The sequence below is a fragment of the Lepus europaeus genome, chromosome 7 (genome assembly GCF_033115175.1).
Source record: "Lepus europaeus isolate LE1 chromosome 7, mLepTim1.pri, whole genome shotgun sequence".
Classification (NCBI taxonomy): domain Eukaryota; kingdom Metazoa; phylum Chordata; class Mammalia; order Lagomorpha; family Leporidae; genus Lepus; species Lepus europaeus.
This window is the reverse complement of record NC_084833.1, coordinates 34,475,524-34,486,966: the sequence shown is the minus strand read 5'-3', so window position 1 is coordinate 34,486,966 and position 11,443 is coordinate 34,475,524.

Sequence of the window (11,443 nt, the reverse complement as noted above, 5' to 3'; positions counted from 1 at the left end):
TTCTCCCTTTCCATGCCTTCAGGAACTTCTAGAACCCGAATGTTGGGTTTTTTAATAGTATCCCGTAGATTCCCGACAATATTTTTTAGATTTCTAATTTCTTCTTCTTTTCTTTGGTTTGCCTGTTTCCTTTCCTGTTCTCTGTCTTCTAAGTCTGATATTCTCTCTTCTGCTTCACCCATTCTGTTTTTAAGGCTCTCTAATGTGTTTGTCATTTGGAAAGAGGAGACTAGAGGGAACGAGGCTTGAAACTCCGTGGGGAATTCACCAGGCTAACTAGAAGAGAGAGAGAGAGGAAAAAAAAAAAGTGACCGATATGGACACAAGTTTCTCTCTCTCTGCTCACCTCTCAAAGTCGAGCAAGACAAAGAGCAGGTGCCATTTTGACATACGTCATAAGCAGGGTGACCTCAGGTCTGCACCGGCCCTGAGCCTAGCAGAAAAACCTGACTCTTTGGGGAGGGGTGAAATAACAGGAGATTAGGATCTAACTTGGCAACCCAGTGGGAGACTGCAGGAGAATTGGAGCCCACACTGAGGGCAGCAGAGATTCCCTGTGTGTTCCTTGGGAAAGAGCTTCTGATCTCTGGCTCCTGTGGATATATCATTCGCCTGCTAACTATCTCCAATTACGTTCAGCTGTGCGGAATTACTTCCATGTTGAATCAAATAAAAGAAAGAAAGAGAGAGAGATTTACCACACCTAACCTGGGAGTGTCATCTTTGACACACCCTCAACCCTGAGGAACCAAACCCAGCTCTCAGTCCACACTCATCTCAAGTCTCTAAGGCTCCACCGAAAGCAGACAGTCCACTTAATATAGAGCCATAGTGTAACAAGAAAAAACACCAAAGTGAAGAAACCAAATATCTCCAATATGCGATACAACAAACGGAAAAACCGAGGTAATAAGAACAAGGAAGACACTATGATGCCCCCAAATGAAAAAGACACCCCAATTCAAGATTATGAAGATGATGAGATAGAAGAAATGCAAGAAGTGGATCTCAAAAAATTGATAAGAACATTAAGAAGTTCTCAAAAACAAATTCTTGAACTACAGAAATCCTTAATGGACAAGATAGATAATCTCTCTCGTGAAAATGAAATATTAAGGAGGAATCAAAATGAAATGAAACAGCTAGTGGAAAAAGAAACTGTGAGAGTGACGAGAGATCATAATGAAATGAAGAATTCAATAGATCAAATGACAAACACATTAGAGAGCCTTAAAAACAGAATGGGCAAAGCAGAAGAGAGAATATCAGACTGTTTTTCTTTTTTTATTTTAACTTTTATTTATAAATATTAATTTCTAAAGTACAGCTTTTGAATTAAAGTGGCTTTTCCCCCCCATAACTTCCCTCCCACCAGCAACCCTCCCCTCTCCCACTCCCTCTCCCCTTCCATTCACATCAAGATTCATTTTCAATTCTCTTTATATACAGAAGATCAATTTAGTATATATTAAATAAAGATTTCATCAGTTTGCACCCACACAGAAACACAAAGTGTGAAGTACTGTTTGAGTATTAATTATACTGTTAATTCACATAGTACAACACATTAAGGACAGATCCCACATGAGACGTAAGTACACAGTGATTCCTGTTGTTGATTTAACAATTTGACTCTCTTGTTTATGGCGTCAGTAATCTCCCTAGGCTCTTGTCATGAGTTGCCAAGGCTATGGAAGCCTTTTGAGTTTGCCAACTTCGATGTTATTTAGACAAGGTCATAGTCAAAGTGGAAGTTCTCTCCTCCCTTCAGAGAAAGGTACTTCTTTTTTGATGGCCTGTTCTTTCCATTGGGATCTCACTCGCAGAGATCTTTCATTTAGGTTTTTTTTTTGCCAGAGTGTCTTGGCTTTCCATGCTTAAAATACTCTCATGGACTCTTCAGCCAGATCTGAATGCCTTAAGGGCTGATTCTGAGGCCAGAGTGCTGTTTAGGACATCTGCCATTCTATGAGTCTGCTGTGTATCCTGCTTCCCATGTTGGATCGTTCTCTCCTTTTTTATTCTATAAGTTAATATTAGCAGACACTTGTCTTGTTTATGTGACCCCTTTGACTCTTAGACCTATCAGTATGATCAATTGTGAACTGAAACTGATCACTTTTGTTGTTTTTCTAGGTCCTTGAGATATATTCATAGTTCATTTACTTTGTACTTTTTCAATTTATTAATGAAGGCACCAATTACTATAAACTTCCCTCTTAATACTGCTTTTTTCTGTATCCCATAATGTTTTTTTTTAAAGATTTATTTATTTATTTGAAAGGAAGAGGTACAGAGAGGCAGAGGCAGAGAGAGAGAGAGAGAGGTCTTCAATCCACTGGCTCACTCCCCAAATAACTGCAGCAGCTGGAGCTGGGCCAATCCAAAGCCAGGAGCCAGGAGTGTCTTCCAGGTCTCCCACACAGCTGTAGGGGCCTAAGAACTTGGGCCATTTTCTACTGCTTTCCCAGGCCCTAGCAGAGAGCTGGATCAGAAGTAGAGCAGCCACAACTGGAACTGGTGCCCACATAGGGTGCAGGTCTTGCAGATGGTGTCTTTACCCACTATGCCATAGTGCCTGCCCCTCCTGTAAGTTCTGATGTGATATATTATCATCTTCATTTGTTTCCAGAAATTTTTTTATTTTTCATTTGATTTATTCTATGACTTACTGTTCAATCAAGAGCATGTTTTTCAATCTCCATGTGTTTGCATACAGTATTGAGTTGTTGATGTCCAGCTTTATTCCATTGTAGCCAGAGAAGGTGCAAGGTATGATTTTGATTTTTTTGAATTTGTTGAGACTTGATTTATTGCCTAGAATATGGCCTATCTTACAGAATGCTCCACGCACTGATGAGAAGAATGTGTAAACTGCCATAGTTGGGTGAAAGGTTCTGTAGATATGCATTATGTCCATTTGGTCTAGAGTGTCAATTAACTCTGTTGTTTCCTTGCTGATTTTTTGTTGGGTTGATCTGTCCATTGCTGAGAGTAGGATATTGAAGGCCCCCATTCTACTATATTGGAGTTTATGTCTCCCTTTAGGTCCATTAACATTTTTTTAAATAGCCAGGCACCCTATGATTGGGTGCATATACATTTATCATAGTTACATCTTCCTTTTGAATTGATCCCTTAAATATTACATAGTGCCTTTCATCATCTCTTTTAACAGTTAAATTCTATTTTGTCTGACATTAGAATGGCAACACCAGCCCTTTTTTGGTTTCTGTTAACATGGAATATCTTTTTCTATCCTTTCATTTTCAGTCTGTATGTATCTTTGCTGGTGATATGGGTTTCTTGTAAGCAGCAAGTAGATTTTTTTAATCCATTCAGCCAGTATATATCCTTCAACTGGAGAGTTGAGACCATTTTTATTCAAGGTGACTATTGACAAGTAAAAGTTGGCCCTGCCATTTTCCCATAGATATTCTTATTGTTTACTTTGGATTTCTTTTGTACTTCTATTGGGAATTTTCTGCCTTCTCATTCTTTCATAATGTTGGCTGTCTTTCTGTGTTTCTGTGTGTAGCACATCCTTAAGCATCTTTTGTAAGGCTGGATGAGTGGCAACAAATTCTTTCAATTTCTGTTTATATGGAAGGTCTTTATATCACCTTCATTTATAAATGAGAGCTTTGCAGTGTACAGTATTCTGGATTGACAGTTTTGTCTTCTAAGAGTTAGAGTATGTCTCACCATTCCCTTCTAACCTCTAGGATTTCTGATCAGAAGTCAGTTGTGTGTCTAATTGGAGATCCTCTGAAAGTAATCTTGCATTTCTCTTGTGCACATTTTAGAATTTTTTCTTTATGTTTTACTGCGTAAAGTCATGTCTATTAGGAGTTCTATGCACTTCTGCTACTTGAATATCCCTTTCTTTCTTCAAATTAAGTAAGTTTTCTGTATTTATTTCACTAAATAGTCCTTCATGTCCATTCTCTCTTTACACACTTTCAGGAACTCCTAAGACCTGTATGTTGGGTCATTTGATAGTATCCCATAGATCTCCAATATGGTTTTTAAGTTTTATATTTTCTTCTTCTTCTCCTTCCTCCTTTGTCTGACTGTAAGATTTCTAAAGATTTGTCCTCTGGTTCAGATAGCCTTTCTCCTATCTCACCAAATCTGCTGTTAAGGCTTTCCACTGTATTTTTATTTGATCTATTGAATTCTTCATTTCTAATATTTCATTTTGATTTCTCTTTAAAAATTCCATTTCATGACCTAAATGAAAGATCTCTGCAAATGAGATCCCATTGGAAAGAATGGGCCATCAAAGAAGGAGGTACCTTTATCTGAAGGAAGGAGAGAACTTCCACTTTGACTATGACCTTGTCTAAATATGATCAGAGTCGGCGAACTCAAAAGGCCTCCATAGCCTTGGTAACTCATGACAAGAACCTAGGGTGATTACTGATGCCATAAACAAGAGTATGAATTTGTTAAGTCAACAACAGGAGTCAATGTGCACTTACTCCTCATGCAGGATCTCTGTCCTTAATGTGCTGTACATTGTGATTTAATGCTATAACTAGTACTCAAACAGTATTTTTCACTTTGTGTTTCTGTGTGGGTGCAAACTGTTGAAAGCTTTACTTAATATATGCTAAATTGATCTTCTGTATATAAAGAGAATTGAAAATGAATCTTGACGTGAATGGAAGGGGAGAGGGAGCGGGATAGGAGAGGGTTGCAGGTGGGAGGGAAGTTATGTGGGGGGGGGGAGCCACTTTAATCCATAAGCTGTACTTTTGAAATTTATATATTCATTAAACAAAAGTTTAAAAAAATTCCATTTCATGGGGAAAATTTTCATGCATGTCTTGTATGTTTGGTTTTTTGTTTGTTTGTTTTTTGTTTTTTAGTGTGTGGATTTGCTTCTGATTCTGTTTGAATAATCCTATGATTTTTTTTTTTGAGTTTCATTTCTGGCACTTCAATCTCTTCATCTTTGCATTATAATATTAAAATGTCATTGTGTTCTTTTGGGGTGGGAGTAGGTCATGTTGTCTTCCTTATTCTTGTTTCGTGAATTTCTGCATTTAATTTTAAGCACCTGTGGAGTGGATCTTTTGTTTTTTTCTTCTGATGGCTTTTATCTTTGAGCAATGTCTCTGTGGCTTAGTGGAATGTCTGTACCTTCAGTGAATACCAAGAGGTGTGTAGTTGGTGTGGCCAGGAGCTCTCATTAGTGCTCCAGGGTAGGGCAAGTATCCAGGGTAACTCCCAGTTGGGTGTGGTAGATCTCAATACTCAGCTACACCTTGGACCTTCTCATGTAACCATCAATTCCCCTTGGTCAGTACACAAGGTTCCCATAGTCACTGGGTACAGAGGTTCCATTCTGTTCTGTCAGTCTATGCAGTCAACAGAGATGCAGATATTCCCTGGGACAGCTCCTCCTAGGTGTCTTGATCCTGGGAGATTGCAGGTGCTCCACGGACCCTCATGGCTGTGCAGTCACCTCCCAGCCAGGCTCAAAGTCAGTGGGGACCATGGACTGTTCCCTCCACCTGCACACACAAGAGCCACTAGCCAAATGTTGCTGCCTGCCTGCCACTGCCGCCAGCACTCATATAAGGCATCCCATCTCAGTCAGCTGCACAAAGGCTTCTGTATATGCCTCCCTAACTCAAAATGGCACCCGCCCTTTCTCAGCTTGGCAGTGGGCTGTTTTGGGGAGGGGAAACAAACAAACCCCTCCACTTCCACTGGGTCATGGGCAGCTGCCATCCCCCAGGGCTCCAGTTAGGACCCACATTATGCTCTCCCTCCAGCTCTATCACCACTGGTTGTTGCACTCTGGTCTCATATCTGTCTCCAGTCTGCTGCCTGCTTCAGCTCTTGGCTGTGTTGCATGTCTTCACCCTCCACACAGGTCCATGGCATTTCTCCTTCTTCTGTAGGTCTTCCAGTGTGGATTTCTCTCCAACTCTCCCTGACAGTGTACTTCCTACACTTTTCTCTTCAGTGTTTATCCTTAGCCCAGCACAGCATGTCCCTGAACTGCCATCTTGGAATCTCTGAAGCATTCTTTTAAAGAGGGTGAAGAATCAGAGCTTAACTTTTGAACTCATTCAATGTTTATTAAGCAAACAGCTATTGAACAAAATTTTGAACCTAGGCATTGAACTTTACCTACATTTATTCTCACAACAGCTTCATGGCACTGCAAATAGTGTCCTCAGTTCACAGAGGAGGAAAATAAGTCTCAAGAGGTTAAAGTCATCAGCTATGTCATGGGTTTATGACAACATTTGTGCTTGGGTCTCTCTTAATCGTTGTCTTTTAACTTACCATATATAATACACTAGTAATGTTAGAGAATGCCTCTGTTACCTCATGTGTAAAATGTTGATGACAATTGCAGCACCTCCCTCACAGGCTTGCTGTGATAATTAAATTTAATTATACAACGAGGAGCTTAGATCAGTGCCTAGGACTTATTATACACCTACATTAAAAAGAAAAACATGTAAAAGGTTTTGAACATCACCAAATATGTCTCATTGAAGATCAATGTTATATACTATTTCCTTTCTCTTTTGGTCATATATCGCATTTTAATTCTCATCCTCAATGTTTTAAATTTTAATCTTATCCTCAATGGTTTCCCCTTCAGTTCCTTTTCTTGGATTTTAAATCCTTGGCTCCACACCTGAGATTCATAATTGCTTCCTTCTGTTTAGGCAGCTGCAAGAAGTTCACATGAAAACAGTCTCCTTCCTCCCTGTGTATCCATGACATTGAACATACATTTTTCCTCCTTAGCAATTACATGGAGGTTACATAACCTACTTGTTGAATTGGAGCAGCATATCTAGACTAATAAAATTTTACCACTGGCAGATCCTTATAGGGGATCTCTGGGTAAATGAATCACAAAGACATACTAGCAAACCTAATACTGGTAAGCAGAAAGATTTAAATGGATGTAGACATTGGAATCTAAGGAGAAATCAAAGCTGCTCTAAAATACATCTGGCTTCTCCAAAGCACATCCATGGCAGTGGGCATGTCCTCTGGGAGCAAGTGGCTGATCTGGAAGTTTCTATACAGATGTGATAAAGAAAATCCAGTTACTCTGGATAGCTATTAAATACGTAGCCTGGAGCTTGTAACTCCCTTTCTAAGAAACATGAGATATAAATTCAGAGTCACTTCCATCTAATTTTTTTTTTAAATTTCTCAAGCTTCTGGCTCTTAAAGGAGAATGGCAACGAACACATTGCCAGTTCAACTATATTTCTAGGGACCCATGTTTAATACTAACTATACTGAATTGTCGATTATCCTTTTCTCTGTCAATCTGATTCTCAGTCGTATTTGGGCTTCCTTAAGTGTGTGTCTCACACTTCACATTTTTTATTTAGGTGCAAGTATGAGAAAGTACTCTGTTCATGTTCCAGATTCATACGTCACAGCAAGTTGGTTACTTCATTCTTTCTTTCCAAAAGGGAATACATTGTTTATACAATAACAAAGTAGCACTTGTTTATTATAGATTTTTTTGAAATACAAAAAAGATAAAGAACAGGATAAATTACAGTGATAATCCTATCCCTCACAAATAATCACTACTAATATTTGGTGTTGAGTTTTCCTCATCTGTGAGTATTTGTGTTTAAATTTATAATGGAATCACACTATCTAAATCAGCTTAAATTCTGTTCAGTTGCTCATTGTATGAATAAGGCTAAAATTATCACTAAAAATTTGAGAAAATGGATTAATGTCTTGGGATCATTCATTATAACAACAGCATAATTTAAATTGAATTTCCTCTCTAGATGGTTGGTACATTTCATGTATTTTATTACTATACAGCAAAGTTGCCAAAGGTTTTCTATAAAAAGCCAAATGAAAACTCTTTTCACCTGTGTGGACCATAAAGCCTCTGCTGCCACTCGTCAGCCTTGCTGCTGCAGATCCAACCAGGGACAACACGTTGATGAAAGACTGTGGCTGTCTTCCAACACAGCACTATTTACAAAAGCAAGTGGCCAGTAGATCTGACCTGGAGACTGGAGTTTGCCCCCCCTTGTAACAGATAATACTGAGATAAACATCCTTAGGAGTGACATCAATAATTATTTCTGCAGAATAAATTATTAGAAAGGTAATCATGGGTGTGAATGGATATTTTTAAGGATTTGATAGGCATTGTCAAATTTCTATCTCAAAATATTGCAACAGTGTACTTTCAATGAATATGAAACTCATTTCATCACATGTTCACCAGCATAGAGTACATTATTTAAAAATTGATTCAGTAGAAAAAATTAGTGATATTTCACTCAATTGACTTGGTATTTTAATTACATGCATGAATGTTCCTGAGTGCTTACTTATATTTATTTTCTTCTATGTATTAAAAATGTTTCAGGACCTATAGGCAATTTTCATCGCATGTCTTTTCACTTATTTCTTAAAATTGTACGTTTAAAACCCATTATACTTGCACATTTAAGGCGAGCACATTCAGAGGTTGAACTCAAACTGACAGGATTAACCTGGGTAAGTTAACTGATAATAATAATAAACCCTTGAGTCTTAAGAGTTTAATATAATAAAATTGCACTGGTCATTCATGACAAAATCGAGTTGTCTGGTGACTCTGCTGTGTGGTGTCCTTCAGAGACTGAGTCTGACAAAAGTTCCACCACCATCAGCACATCACGGCTCTGCCCACGAAAATCCGGCTTGCAGCTGGGGAATCACTGTGTGGGGTAGGTGCCCTCTCCCTTAGCAATTGGAATCTGAAAGTGACCCAGCACCCCCATATCCTATGGCCTCACCCAGGAAGGAGATCGAAATGCAGCTTAGCCCTGTGCCCAGGAAGAGGAAATGGCTTTGATGAGCATCTAGCCAGGCTCACGATATAATTTAAACTCAATTGCCAGATTTCCATTTTAAAAAATTCTTTAATGTTTAAGGTGAACACTAGACTCCTTTATAGAAAACTTCAGCTAATGAATACTAATATAACACATATATATTTCTATAAGAAAGTCAAAGAAACAATAATAAATCTATAAACATTTTTTTTTGTTCTTTACAACTAAAAGGTTAAAGTATATCTGTTTGCATTTGTAACTAGTTTCAGGCCATTATAACAATGCCCAAAGCTTGCACAAATTTCAGTAATTTTCTCAAGCATAAGAATTAGACAACAGGCTTGCTTCTCTGAGTGCAGCCAAATAAAAATCATGAGGTTAAAAAGCAAAAATTAGAAGCATCTTTCAAGAGAATTCACGTATATATCCAAATAATTTCTATGATTAATTATTAAGTGAAAAGGATAACATCGCATGTGACACACTAATGCCATCTTCCTGAGAGTTACCTCAGGAAAACAGAAACAAGAGAGAGGCCTTTAGAGGTGTGCACACAAGAAAAACCGAGAAACCTTCGTATTTTTTTTTTAGGGAGGTGATATTGCAAATGTAATTCATGCACTTATTTCTGTGATTTTACATGTGATCGCCGCAGTAATAAGGCTCAAAAGCACCACATTGCTGTATCCCTCCTTGTTTTAAGATGTTTATATTAAATGCAAGATGGGAAGTAAAGAAGCTATTCAGTGAGGGGAGTTTAGCATCAGAAATTCCACAAGAATAGATTAACGTTGTCTACCTCTAAACTTCTCAAAGAAGACTATAATTGTGCCTTTTACATCTTACCCTGTGCTCCAACTGCGGAATTCCTCAACTCCCAGGAGGGGCCTCATAGCAATGCTGTGCTGTTTGATTTGGCACTATTCACAAACCTTGGCAGATGATCAAATAGAGGGCACAGAAGAGCAGGAAAAGCCTTAAGAAACTGTCTTCGCTGTTGTCGTTACTGCCTTCATGAATTGAAATCTCAATGGCAAACATAAAGAAGCCATAGATATTAACCGAGCGTGCACAACTCCAATTTAGTTGTTTAACACACCTTGGCTTAGAGAAACCATGCAGATTTATAGCTTAATACTTACACGTTTTATCTCAAATTGTCTCAACTTTCAAATAAATGTGCTTTGTTAAAATAGCTAAGTCTGTAGGCATAATGTCACGGATGTGTCTTGGATTTGAACTCAAAAGACGTGACTTCCAGCTGTGGGGCCACCAGTTCCTAGTTGTTTAACTTTGGGTAAACTGTCTAACTCCACTGAGCCTTAGTTCATGCGTCTAGTAAATAAACAGTGCACAGCACACTGCACTGATGTTCTGTTAGAAGCAAATGAAAATTGTATTTAAGATCACATAAAAATAATACATAGAAGACATTTGGTAAAATGTAAAGAGCAGTACTGTTATGAGAAATTATTAACATAGTCAAATAGAACTTTGCAGCAATGTAAGGTGTCATTAAAGAACAGATATTTTAAGAGACTCTGTTGTGCAAGAACATAATCTAGAAGAGAATCTACTAGACTGTTTCTGAATTTAAAATACACATTTAAGGAAAGGCCATAAGAAAAAAGAGAAAAAAAAATAAAATGCACACAAAATTGGGTAAAATTATGTTATCAAAATGACTACCAAAATAGATAGAGGAATTTCTAAGCCAACAAGTTCTTTTAATTTTTTGCTTTTTTAAGATTTTTTTTTAATTTATTTGAAATGCAGAGTTACAGAGAGAGAGGACAAAGGAGAGACAGAGAGAGATCTTCCATTCACTGGTTCACTTCCCAAATGGCCACAATGGCTGAGGCTGTGCCAGGCTGAAAACAGGAGCCTGGAGCTTCATCCAGGTCTCTCCCATGTGGATGCAGGGGCCCAAGCACTTGGGCCATCTTCTGCTGCTTTTTCAGGTGCATTAGCAAGGAACTAGATTTGAAGTCGAGCGACCGGGTCTCGAACCAGCACCCATATCAGATGTTGGCGTTGCAGGCTCAGCTTTCCAACACAACACCGGCCACGGCAAGCAAATTCTTAAAAGTGGATTAATTATGTCCCTGGGGGATATCCTTAGCATGGATTTTGTGTTCTCTGGATGTGTCCTCTCAGTTTATAGTCACTTTTTTTCACTCACAGAATGTAAATTCTTTAAAATTTACAATTTGTTTCATTTATTAATTTTATTTACTTAAAATGGTGAGAGGAACAGAGAGAGGGAGAGAGAGGGAAATCTTACATGGGCTGGCTAATCCCCACATGCCTGCAGAAGCTGGGGCTGTTCCAGGCCAAGGCCAGGAACCCAGAGTTCGGTCCAGTTCTCCCACACAGGTGGCAGGGACTCAGCTTCCTGAGTCACCTCCTGCTGCCTCCCAGAGCATGCATTAGCAGGAAGCTGGACTGAAGGCAGAGCAGGCACTCGGACCCAGGCACTCGGACACGAGGTATGGGCATCCCAAGTGGCCACTCAACCACTGCATCAAACAGCTGCCACTCGAATACCAATTCTTTTGGTGAAGTTCTCTCACTTGTTCTAAGGGTACAGAACAGGT